This window comes from Lagopus muta, chromosome 23, assembly GCF_023343835.1.
Source record: "Lagopus muta isolate bLagMut1 chromosome 23, bLagMut1 primary, whole genome shotgun sequence".
NCBI lineage: Eukaryota > Metazoa > Chordata > Aves > Galliformes > Phasianidae > Lagopus > Lagopus muta.
Window position 1 is genome coordinate 1145718 of NC_064455.1, and position 12014 is coordinate 1157731.

General features: G+C 45.8%; 1 protein-coding gene across 4 annotated transcripts in view; it reads left to right on the forward strand.

Moving 5' to 3' along the window:
• HIVEP3 (HIVEP zinc finger 3) overlaps window positions 1-12014 on the forward strand; it is a 224046-nt gene that overhangs the window by 133562 nt on the left and 78470 nt on the right. For 3 of the 4 annotated variants that reach the window (XM_048968662.1, XM_048968663.1, XM_048968665.1), the window contains one exon: window positions 6434-6528. The exons of the other annotated variant lie outside the window; for it this stretch is intronic. The gene's annotated coding sequence lies outside the window, so the exon portion shown is untranslated. The remainder of the gene's footprint in view (window positions 1-6433; window positions 6529-12014) is intronic. 4 annotated transcript variants of the gene reach the window in all.

The window sequence follows — 12014 nt, forward strand, 5'->3', positions numbered from 1 at the left end:
TGAGCTCCTTTCCAGGTTTAAGAAAATGACTCGCTGATGGTTTTTGGGAATTCCTCCTGTTTTCTCTAGGTTTCTGACCTGGGAACCTGGAACTGTGCACAGTTCTGTGTTGTTTCTCTATCTTCTATCAGAGCTCCTGCTATGCAAACAGATAGGTTTGAGGCCAAAAATACCTGCGAGTTTCATTTAAATAACAGTAGTGGAAACTTTCTATGGAAAGAAGACACCCAAAAAAAAAAAAATGCCCCTGAAAGAACAAAGTAGTTGCCTTACAGAAAGACTTCCTTTTGCTGCACTGTTTTCCGTTTACATCAGCCGTTTGTCTCCTCCGGGTTGTGCAGTTGTGGTTCTTTGGTGTGTCATCCAGCAAAGTACAGCAGAACTTCTGTGCACAGAAGAAAATTGTTACTTTTTTCTCTGTCATAAGGAAAATTAAAAAAAAAAAAACAAACAGCAACAACCATCTAACCAGCCCGGCTGTGCTCCCTACAAACAGGCTCTGTGACATGAGGAGTGGAAGAGAAAAATGCCTATCAGCCCTGAGTGCGGTGCTGGGGGTTATGCTTTTGTGTTGTCCTTCAGATGGGAAGGTTAAAGAATGTGAGCAGTGGCATGCAGCAATTGCACATATATGGGAGCTTCTTGACCAGCGAGGTGAACCTACTGTGGCATTTCAGCACATACAATGCAGAGATGTGTTTTTCTTGACCAAAATTAGGCAAGGGTCTTTTAGCCCAGTGATCCTAGGACATGAGTTTGGCCATCATATTGTTTTTACTTGCAATAACTACTTGTGATGCAGACCAAAGTTCTGCAAGGCGAATGTTTTAGTTTTTACCCTCTTTCCTATCACTGATTTTTGTCTCAAGTCCCATGAACTGCTGGTTCAATCTCAGTTCATAGTCTCACCTCATTTCCTTTGGTTCAGCAGAATGCTTTTGCTCTGCAAAAGTGTCAAAAAGTGCATGCACATGCCTCTCTTTGCTTCTTTGCTCATCTTTTATGATGAAGGCAATGGTCATGCTTTTTAATGCCTTGAAAAACTTCTAAAACCCCATACCATAAAATAAAACCAACAAGCACCAGAGATATGCCACATGAATCATTTTCTTGTTGTTGATAGGGCTGAGTGAAGGATGAATAGCTGGAGGAACTTCTGTAGACACTATATCATGCTTGACAGCAAAAGATTTCTTCTGAGAACATTGCATTTCATGTGTTACACATGAAACCTGAGCAAAGAGGGTGGGGTGATGATTTCCCATGGGTCTTCAAGTGAAGCCATGGCCATAGCAACACTAGCTGCTGAAGTCTGAGCTGTCTGTGTATCCTCTAGGGAGTGTATCCAGCCATTTCACAGCACCTTCTCCTTGAACACACTTGATATGGACACCAGTAAACAGTGGATAAGGAAGAAAAGTCCTCCTAGTTATCTTGGTCATATGGTGTACCAGAAAGTTCATAGTTCAGTCGATGAGTGATCTAAATCAAGCTCCCTTCCAAACCAACCGTTCCATGGTTCTGTGACCTTTAAGTCCCTTCCAACCCAACCATTCCATGGTTCTATGACCTTTATGGTCCCTTCCAACCCAGCCATTCCATGGTTCTATGACCTTTAAGTCCCTTCCAACCCAACCATTCCATGGTTCTATGACCTTTAAGTCCCTTCCAACCCAACCATTCCATGGTTCTATGACCTTTATGGTCCCTTCCAACCCAACCATTCCATGGTTCTATGACCTTTAAGTACCTTCCAACCCAACCATTCCATGGTTCTATGACCTTTATGGTCCCTTCCAACCCAACCATTCCATGGTTCTATGACCTTTAAGTCCCTTCCAACCCAACCATTCCATGGTTCTATGAACTTTATGGTCCCTTCCAACCCAACCATTCCATGGTTCTATGACCTTTATGGTCCCTTCCAACCCAACCATTCCATGGTTCTATGACCTTTGTGCTCCATTCCAACCCAACCATTCCATGGTTCTATGACCTTTAAGTCCCTTCCAACCCAACCATTCCATGGTTCTATGACCTTTGTGCTCCATTCCAACCCAGCCATTCCATGGTTCTATGACCTTTAAGTCCCTTCCAACCCAACCATTCCATGGTTCTATGACCTTTGTGCTCCATTCCAACCCAACCATTCCATGGTTCTATGACCTTTATGGTCCCTTCCAACCCAACCATTCCATGGTTCTATGACCTTTATGGTCCCTTCCAACCCAACCATTCCATGGTTCTATGACCTTTGTGCTCCATTCCAACCCAAACATTCCATGGTTCTATGACCTTTAAGTCCCTTCCAACCCAACCATTCCATGGTTCTATGACCTTTAAGTCCCTTCCAACCCAACCATTCCATGGTTCCGTGACCTTTATGCACCCTTCCAACCCAAACATTCCATGGTTCTGTGACCTTTAAGTCCCTTCCAACCCAACCATTCCATGGTTCTATGACCTTTAAGTCCCTTCCAACCCAACCATTCCATGGTTCTATGACCTTTAAGTCCCTTGCAACCCAACTATTCCATGGTTCTATGACCTTTAAGTCCCTTCCAACCCAAACATTCCATGGTTCTGTGACCTTTAAGTCCCTTCCAACCCAGCCATTCCATGGTTCTATGACCTTTAAGTCCCTTCCAACCCAACCATTCCATGGTTCTGTGACCTTTATGCACCCTTCCAACCCAACCATTCCATGGTTCTGCGACCTTTATGCTCCATTCCAACCCAACCATTCCATGGTTCTGTGACCTTTAAGTCCCTTCCAACCCAACCATTCCATGGTTCTATGACCTTTAAGTCCCTTCCAACCCAGCCATTCCATGGTTCTATGACCTTTAAGTCCCTTCCAACCCAACCATTCCATGGTTCTATGACCTTTAAGTCCCTTGCAACGCAACTATTCCATGGTTCTATGACCTTTAAGTCCCTTCCAACCCAAACATTCCATGGTTCTGTGACCTTTAAGTCCCTTCCAACCCAACCATTCCCTGGTTCTATGACCTTTAAGTCCCTTCCAAGCCAACCGTTCCATGGTTCTGTGGCCTTTAAGTCCCTTCCAACCCAGCCATTCCATGGTTCTATGACCTTTAAGTCCCTTCCAACCCAACCATTCCATGGTTCTATGACCTTTAAGTCCCTTCCAACCCAACCATTCCATGGTTCTATGACCTTTATGGTCCCTTCCAACCCAACCATTCCATGGTTCCGTGACCTTTATGCTCCCTTCCAACCCAACCATTCCATGATTCTGTGACCTTTAAGTCCCTTCCAACCCAACCATTCCATGGTTCTGTGACCTTAATGTCCCTTCCAACCCAACCATTCCATGGTTCTATGACCTTTAAGTCCCTTCCAACCCAACCATTCCATGGTTCCGTGACCTTTATGCTCCCTTCCAGCCCAACCATTCCATGATTCTGTGACCTTTAAGTCCCTTCCAACCCAACCATTCCACGGTTCTATGACCTTTAAGTCCCTTCCAACCCAACCATTCCACGGTTCTATGACCTTTAAGTCCCTTTCAACCCAACCATTCCATGGTTCTATGACCTTTAAGTCCCTTCCAACCCAACCATTCCATGGTTCTATGACCTTTCAGTCCCTTCCAACCCAACCATTCCATGGTTCTATGACCTTTAAGTCCCTTCCAACCCAACCATTCCATGGTTCTATGACCTTTAAGTCCCTTCCAAGCCAACCGTTCCATGGTTCTGTGGCCTTTAAGTCCCTTCCAACCCAACCATTCCATGGTTCTATGACCTTTAAGTCCCTTCCAACCCAACCATTCCATGGTTCTATGACCCGTAAGTTCCCTTCCGACCCAACCATTCCATGGTTCTATGACATTTATGGTCCCTTCCAACCCAGCCATTCCATGCTTATGTGATCTTTAAGGTCCCTTTGAACCCATGCATTCAGTGATTATGTTATTCTATGACCTTACAGGAACCTGGAACGTAGTAAGGCCAGAGGTTTATATTTGGAGTGGAATCCAGAGAAAGTTTCTTCTCAGCTGCTTATCACTGATTTCTGAACTCCATATGTTGCTGGACTTATTTTTGATTTATTTCTCCTTGCTGGTGGCTTGCAGGATCTTTTGCTAGAAGTGTATCTCACTCACCTCAGACCATAGCTTATGACTGTTGTATAACTTCTTGCTCCTCCCCTAGGAATGTGAAAATAAATGGTGAGGATGGATTTATAAAGGTGTGTGGAAAGCAAAGAACCAAGTTTGGGAGATGGTCTGCATTTCCCCAAAACAAGGATTTGTGCTCAGGGGCAAACTGGTTTCTCCTTGGATCACCACCTCCCCACGGGTGGGGGCTGTTAGCCCAAGTCAGCACTGTGGTCAGCCCATCATTAGTTTAATTCCCTACAAGATGACAAGAAAGTCCTCCTTAGACATGATCTTAATCTTGACACTGATGTTAATTAGCCCTGATTCATTGTTAGAAGAGTATGGAGCCAGGCAGGAAATGAGCAAAAAGCATTACTGGGGGGAAAAATCTCTGATTTCACACTTCAGGGTGTAGGGAGGGGAAGCTTTGAAGTTGCTGTGTTCTTGCTGCAGTATAATATATTAACATTTTGGTTTTGGCTCATGAAGTACTCTTTTCCCTCACCCTCAGAAGCATCGGATGTAATTAAGCTCAGAAGCAATGGTTCTTTCCAGCTCTTTCCTGTCAGCTGGGTGAAACAGCACAGAAATGGTGGATTTGTTAAATATTTTTTCCTCTTAGCAGAGGAATAGCAGCGACAGAAATCCACCAACTCAGGGCTGCATCACCTCCGAGAAGCGGAGCATCGCTACTTCTTGTTCAGTGCTGCTGTGCAGAGACCCAAGGTGCTTTCAGTTTCTTATTTAATGGGCAGCATCGTGACCTGTGTGTCTGCTCGGGATGCAGCACTGCTGGGAGATGAGTTGTCCCACCAGCAGCGACGCAGAGCTGCAGCTCTGTCAGAACGCAGTGCTCAGTGATGGCCGCGAGCCATTGCAAAGGAGGTGTGCAGACATCTCTGGAGCAGTTGTGCGATTTACAAAGTCGCTTTCAACCTCAAATAGAGATTTTTTTTTTCATATTTGCAGGCTTTTTTTTTTTTCTCCCCCCTCCCCCCCCCGTAGGTTTTGCAAGCATTTATTTAACAGAAAAGCAAGGCCCTTCCCTGCATAAAGGCACCTGCCATGGGGCAGCTGGAGCACTGACCTCCCAGCACTGATGGCAGTGCCACCATCTTCCAGAAACAGGGAAAGGGCACTGGAGCCCTGACCCTCCCCTGCCACAGCAGGGGATATGAATTTTTAATTTGCGTTCAAACTGCTTGCACAGTGTCATTGCCTGGAGATAGAAAGCACGTGGCCTCGTTAGAGAGGGTGATAAAAGCTACTTTATCTCAAGTGTCTGGACTGCTGCATTTTTTCCCTTTTTCCTTTTAATCTGATATTCTGTGTTCACAACCCAGATGGGGCAGATGCCTCCCAGTTCAGATTGATGCGTTTTTTCAGTGAAAACTTGCCTGTTTCATAGGATGCTCCTCAGCTAAACTGGGATAGAAGCTGAAGCCTCAGCTTGTCACAGACCTGTTTAAGTGTTTATGCATCAGCAAGGCACGAGGCCATTTGTTATTCCCGTGTCGTTTTGGTGGTTCTTTATAACTAAGGATGCCTGAGTGGTAGAGGAGCAACATGGCAGTGGGACGATGCAAGCCCCTTGCTGGTGAGCAACCTGTCAGGTTGGGGGAGGTACAGAACAACTGCTAGAAGTGCTTGCATCCACAACCCAACCCCTCCCTCCAGCTCCATCTCATTCTGTGCAGGTTACTCCTCCTTAGGAGTAATTAGGGCTTTTGGCACTCATGTGGCAGTCTTTCACCTGTGAACAAGTATTTTACATACTGTGTGGGAAGGCAGGTTTGTTCAAAGATGTGAGTAGTGTGATATCCTATTGCGTACAGCCACAAGCGAGGCATTTGTGGATATTCGAGCAAGACCTCTGTTGAGCACACTGTAATATTTCCCAAGAGTCTTTTTCAGATTGCACCACTCTCAGTCTGTGCTTTCGTGGCCTCCCATCATTCTTGCTGTCCACGTTGGGACTTTCATTACAGTTCTATTGAGATGCAGTGTCTGGTATCAGGATTTCCACAGCGCTTCCCTTTGTGTATATGGTGAGCAGTATCCCTCTCTGTGCATGGCAGAGGGATGCTTGCTCATACAGCAGCAACCCAATAGCATCCAACTCTGGTTCTGGAATCCTGAGATCCTTCTCCTCTAAATAAATAAATAAATAAAATAATAAAGATCCTTGCAGGTTGCTAGTTATTTCCCCTGTGACTTGTCATTGATTATTCCTGCCTTTGGTAACTGTTCACCCGTCATTCCTGAATTGTCTTTTTTCTTTTTTCTCTTTATTTTTTTTTCCAGACCATTTCTACTCCTTACCAAGACCATTTTGAATCCTAATCCTGGCTTCCGAAGTACTTGCAGCCCGTCCCAGCCTGGTATCAGCCGCACTTTTAGTAAGCATACCATGTTCCATCATTGCAACCCGTTCTGATAACAGTGAATTGTGCTGGACTGTCCCCAGGACACCCACGTCCAGCACTGTGCCGTGCCCTGTAAGAGGTACAAAAAGCAACAAGGCTCCCTGGGATGATGAGATTTGTGTCCCAACGTGAGAGATGTTATCGGCCCCTTTGAAGTTTTGTCGTGAGAAATATGTTGATTTCCCATGCGGTGCTTGAACGGTGTGGGTTTTGTGCAGGGCTGGGAGGCTGAAAGATCTGTGCTGTCACAAAATCAGCACGTTGGCTTTCTCCTGAGCGTTTGTTGAGTTTTTGTTCTTCTGCCTACTTGATGGAAAACCCACCTTCTGTTCACACCCCTTTTGTGCAGCAGTTGGTGGTTAAAGAGCCGCAGTGTTGGTGGTGGTGAATGTGTTAACAGGCTGCCCAGAGAGGCTGTGGATGCCCCGTCCATCCCTGGAGGTGTCGGATTGGATGGCCCTGGGCAGCCTGGTCTGGTATTAAATGTGGAGGTTGGTGGCCCTGCACGTGGCAGGGGGTTGGAGCTTCGTGATCCTTGAGGTCCCTTCCAAGCCTGGCCATTCTGTGATTAAGGAACGTTTCTGTGTTGTGCCAAGGGACATGATTTAGTGGGAAACATTGGACGGTTGGATGATCTTAGAGGTCTTTTCCAACCTTGGTGATTCTGTGATTCTATGAAAGGCGATACTCCATGATTCATGGATTTTCACGGACTCTCATAAATGGAGCTTTATAGATCAAAATTATAGTATTTATAACAGAAAGGGGCAGAGCCAGATGGTGCTCACAGAGACCAAAAAGAGAATGCACAGCATTCATGCACACAAATGCACACAACAGAGTGTGTCCCTGTAGCAGTCAGCGTTCGACAAATCAGAAATTAAAACAGAAGCAGTGGAGGGAGCCCAAAGCTGATCAGCAGCAAATGGGCTCAGATGAGAGGCAACATCTTGTTTCTTTGCAAGGGAAGAGCATAAAGCTGGGTTTTGCTGTTAGCTGCACCTCAACGTATGTGTTTGTCAGAGCAGCTCTTGGTTTCATAATTCTCCTCCTCTTTGACATCTGCTGTTTCTGGGAATTTAAGTTGGGAGCAGCTCATCTTTCGTCTCTGACTTCACAAATGTGATGTGAATGAGGATTTCCTGCCCCTATGTCATAGTCTCAGAAATACCACTTGCATGCTGCAAAGAGGGAAACTGAGGCACAGAAGGGCAGCACTTGCATTAAGCTCACAGAGTAAGCTAGGAGGAGAAATGCTGATTTCCCATCCCCACCTCTGTGATCTGTGTCTTACCCAAAGTTATGAGAACTTGAGAAGAAATGGAGTTCTGTGAACACAGGCTTGCAGAGTGGTGCTTTCAAGGACACCGACTACATAAAACTGATTTACTATGGGAGAAGAAGCCTTAAATATCCCTGTAGAGAGGACATAATGAGAATGATTTTGTGTTTATTCATTGCATTTCACTGAGTGGATGAAATCTCTCCTGACTGTAATTGAATTATGTTTGGATTTGCTATCTAGCATGGTGGTGTTAAAAGCAGGTGCACAAAGGGATTTCTTTCTGGAGAGGGGAAAAAAGTGCTTACTGTAGCAGTCAGTGATTCCTACCACTGCAGTAACCCTAATCAGATTAATTATGGTTCATTTATCTGTCTGGCTTTAATTTGTGAAAGCAACATGTCTGAAGAGTTTTGTTCAAGACCTCTAAGAGTTTCAGTGATATTTTAGGTTTCTTTCACGTGGTGCAGTGTATCAATGTGCAGCTTTGAGGGAGATGACACTCCAGCACTTAAACCCAGCCACTGGCTCTCCATCTGCTCTTACATCCATCTCCTGTCACCATCCCTATACTGCCCACCCAGAGTTGGCCCAATTACCCCCCATGCGATGCCCTCACCCAAAATTCCTCTCTCTTGTTGCTCCTGTTTTCAACACTCGTACCAAATCTTCCCCTCTGGCAGCAGCCTGGTTCTGCTTTTGATCTCCTGTAGGACCCGGACCGCTGTCTGTGTTGCATCCTTGCCCCATCTCACACGCGGCTTTTTCTTTCTGTAATTTTCCACTGGTGTGTCTCACCCAAAATCATAGCTGTTCTCACTTGCATAAGCCACTTGCTTTTCCTGTCTCTCTCTCTCTCTCTCTTTTTTTTTTTAATGCTTCTTTCTTTTGCTATTTTCCATTTCTGAAGAGTTGTTTAGATTTTCACAAGACCAAACTGTAGGGCACTGCATATGTGCTTGCCCACATGTATCTGCTTAGAGCAAAAGTTGCAGAGCAGTATTGAACAAATGAGGCACTTTTCCGTCAGATCCATCCCTCTGTTTTCCTTTCGCATTTATTCACTGCTCAAAAGTGAACTTTTCAATCAAAATATCAAGAAGACTTTGGGTTTCTGTAAGCCTGAACACGAGACCTTTTTCCCCACACTGGTAGGGTGCTTCTGCCCCTGTGTCGGATAAATGGGAATTTTTCCTTTCATTTTAATTCAGCTCTTCTTTATTTGCTTGGCTTCACAGCCAACCTGTTGTTTTTGAGGTGTATCCTCCGTGTTTCATCTTGCTGGGATCCAACAGTGTCTCCATTGATGAATTTTCCATTTCTCATGGAAAGGCAAAAAGCACAAGAAGGCGCAGAGTGGGCAGGGATTTGGCTTTGGCAGAGATCTGATGATCCATGGTAGGTTTTGGTAGACAGCTGAGTAAGGATGTCCTCGTCTCCTTGTGCCAGGAGCCAGCTGCAGCCTGCACCATCCATGCCAGGGGTGCACACGTGTTGTATTTTCAGTTTTTCCTGGCGCCTGCAGTGAAGTGCCTCTGCACAGCAACATGTGTCACCTTTGTGTCAGCCTTCCCCAAAACACAGAGGCGATGTTTTTAACCAGGTAATAACACACTATTTTAAGCTGCTTCTAAAAATAAAGTCCCCCACACCGTGACAGCAGTGTTTTATAGTTTAATTGTGGCTGTTTTCTTGGGATGATTCATAGAAAGAAGATGAGCCTTACTAGTTTTACCCCAGGGTGAGGCGACGTTGGTGAGTTGCTGATTGTAGTTGAAAAGATCGCATTAGCTCTGCAGTAGCTGGCTTTTCCCTTAGGGCTGAAGCATCATGTTGAACACTGGATAAGCTTTCTTTCTTGTAGGTGTCTGGTAGCTAACACAATGCATTCCGTAGATGGAGAGCATCCTACAGTGCTTTTGAGAGTTGATGCTTTTGTCACATTCAGTGACAAATAATGGCCAAGGGGAGTAATGAGAAAAGAGATGGTTTCTCTGGGAAACAAGGTGGAGATTTAAAACTTGCTGCATGAGCTCAGAGCTACAGGGAGAAATGCAAGAGCCAACAGTATGAGGTGAGGTGGAGGGAAGCATTATTACAGAGATATCTGGAGAGCAGGAGATGACTCTGCCCTCCCACACTGTCATCAGATATCTCAGCATCTGGGGTGGGAGCAGCTTCTCTGCTGGAGCGCATGGGTCAGGCTCATTCTCTTTTAGTGTTAAGAAGAACGAGTCTTTGTTGAGTTACGTCATGGCTGCTCCTTGCCCAGCCAGCCACCCCAACACCTCACAGAGAAACTTCTTGCCTCTTGCCCAGTGCATCCCCTGGAGTTAGTTTTTGCCCCAGAGATGACTGAGGAGTGAATGAGAGGCAAGGAGAAAGGGCCAAAGGTATCCAAGGAGCAGGAATGTCTCAGGTCCTTTTAACAGACTGCTGAGATGCCCAGAGACGTGGTGGATACCCCATCCTTGAAGACACATAAGGCGAAGCTGGACCAGGGTCTGAGAACCTGGATGGAGCTGTAGGTTTCATAGGTTTCCCTGTTCGTTGCTGGGAGTGGGATCAGATGGCCTTTAAAGGTCCCTTCCAAGTCAAACAATTCTATGATTCTATGAGACAAATGCCAATAACCACAAGTCTCTCACATCCGTGAGGGTGGTGGGATCTCAAAGTGGTCATCTTGAAGTCAAGTGCCTTTGAAACACCAGATTTCTCAAGAATGCTGATCTCCAGTCTACCACCTTCAAGACAGCAATACAAATGCCAGCCATGCTAAAAGCAGCATGCAAGAACCTTCACCTCCTCACCTTCTCCTATGAATACAGCACTCAGATCTTGGTGGCACCTCCAGGCTCCTTGTCACCTCACCAAGCTCCATGCAGCATTAACCTGCAGCACATCACACCAAAGCAATTGGCAATCCTGCTGTCCCTCTGCAAGAAGCAGTAAGACTTCAGCACAGCATTCAAAGGAGAGATTGCTGCATGGGAAGTGGTAGGAAAGTATCACTGCTTGCTCACAGTATGTTTCTTTAGAATGGAAAAAGAAGCTTGTCGTGATGAAGGAGGCAAAAAAGGACGTTTGGGTGCAGCTCTGCTGTCAGCTTGTCACACAGTGCTTCTCCAGGATCCTGTGCTTGCTGCTCTAATAGGGGAATGATAATTTCTTATTTCTGTGAAGTTGTCAAGGGTTTGCCTGGTGTTCCCTCCGGGATCCTGGGATCAGAAAGACTTCTTAATAAAATTGTCAAGTTTTGAACTGGCAGTTGGGATAGGAGCAGAGGGTTGAATTGGGCCTAATTCTGATCCTATTTACTGTGCATTTTGGGAGTGGTTGCCTCAGACAGCAGTCACCCCGGGGCAAAAAAAACAGTTAAAGGAAATTAGAATTGTTATCAAAGGAAGAGCACAGTGGGACGTGAGCTGAGGCTGAGCAGTGTTTTTACTTACAAGGATAAGGCTTTTTAACTGGGTGTTTCCTTCATTTGTCATCATTAAGAAAATGACAGTTGGAGTGAAAATTAAATACTCGGGGGAAAAGAAAACAAAACAGCATCACAAACCAGCAGCCATTCAGCTGATGATTAGATCTGCCCTGCTTAGTGCTACTGCCGTGCAGCCCTTTCAGCCTTTTTGTTCCAAGGAGGGAAGGAAATCATCGAGGAAGGAACATCAAAGCCGATGAGCAACAAAAGGATAAAATCACTGAGAAGGAGAGCCATGATCTCACCTGTCCGTAATGAAATTAAAGGCTTGTCCCTCCAGTGTTGCTCTGTGGGGTTTGAGCAGTGCTGGGAGTCAGGATGCTCCAGTGCTGTCACCAAAGAGTTAATCACCGGATAATTGCCTCCTTCTCTTTCAGAGAGGAGTTTCTCCGTGGCAGCCTGCAGGGTTGTTGGGTAAGATGCGTGATTGTGTGTTCTGGCAACCGCCCCGCAATGTGAAATAAACACCCTTCCCCATAATAGCCTTCATTGAGCATTGTGCCTGAGAACCCATCGTGACACACGGTGGCACAGGGCCGGGGAGCTTCCTCCTTCCACAGCTCAGCAAAATATTTGTACAGTGTCTTCGGGTAAACCAGTGCCTCCGTGCCGTGGGCTGAGCTGCTCTCGATGCCTGCCCCTGCCCCGAGTCCGTCCTGAAACAGCAAGCACATCCCAGCTCTGTTTAAT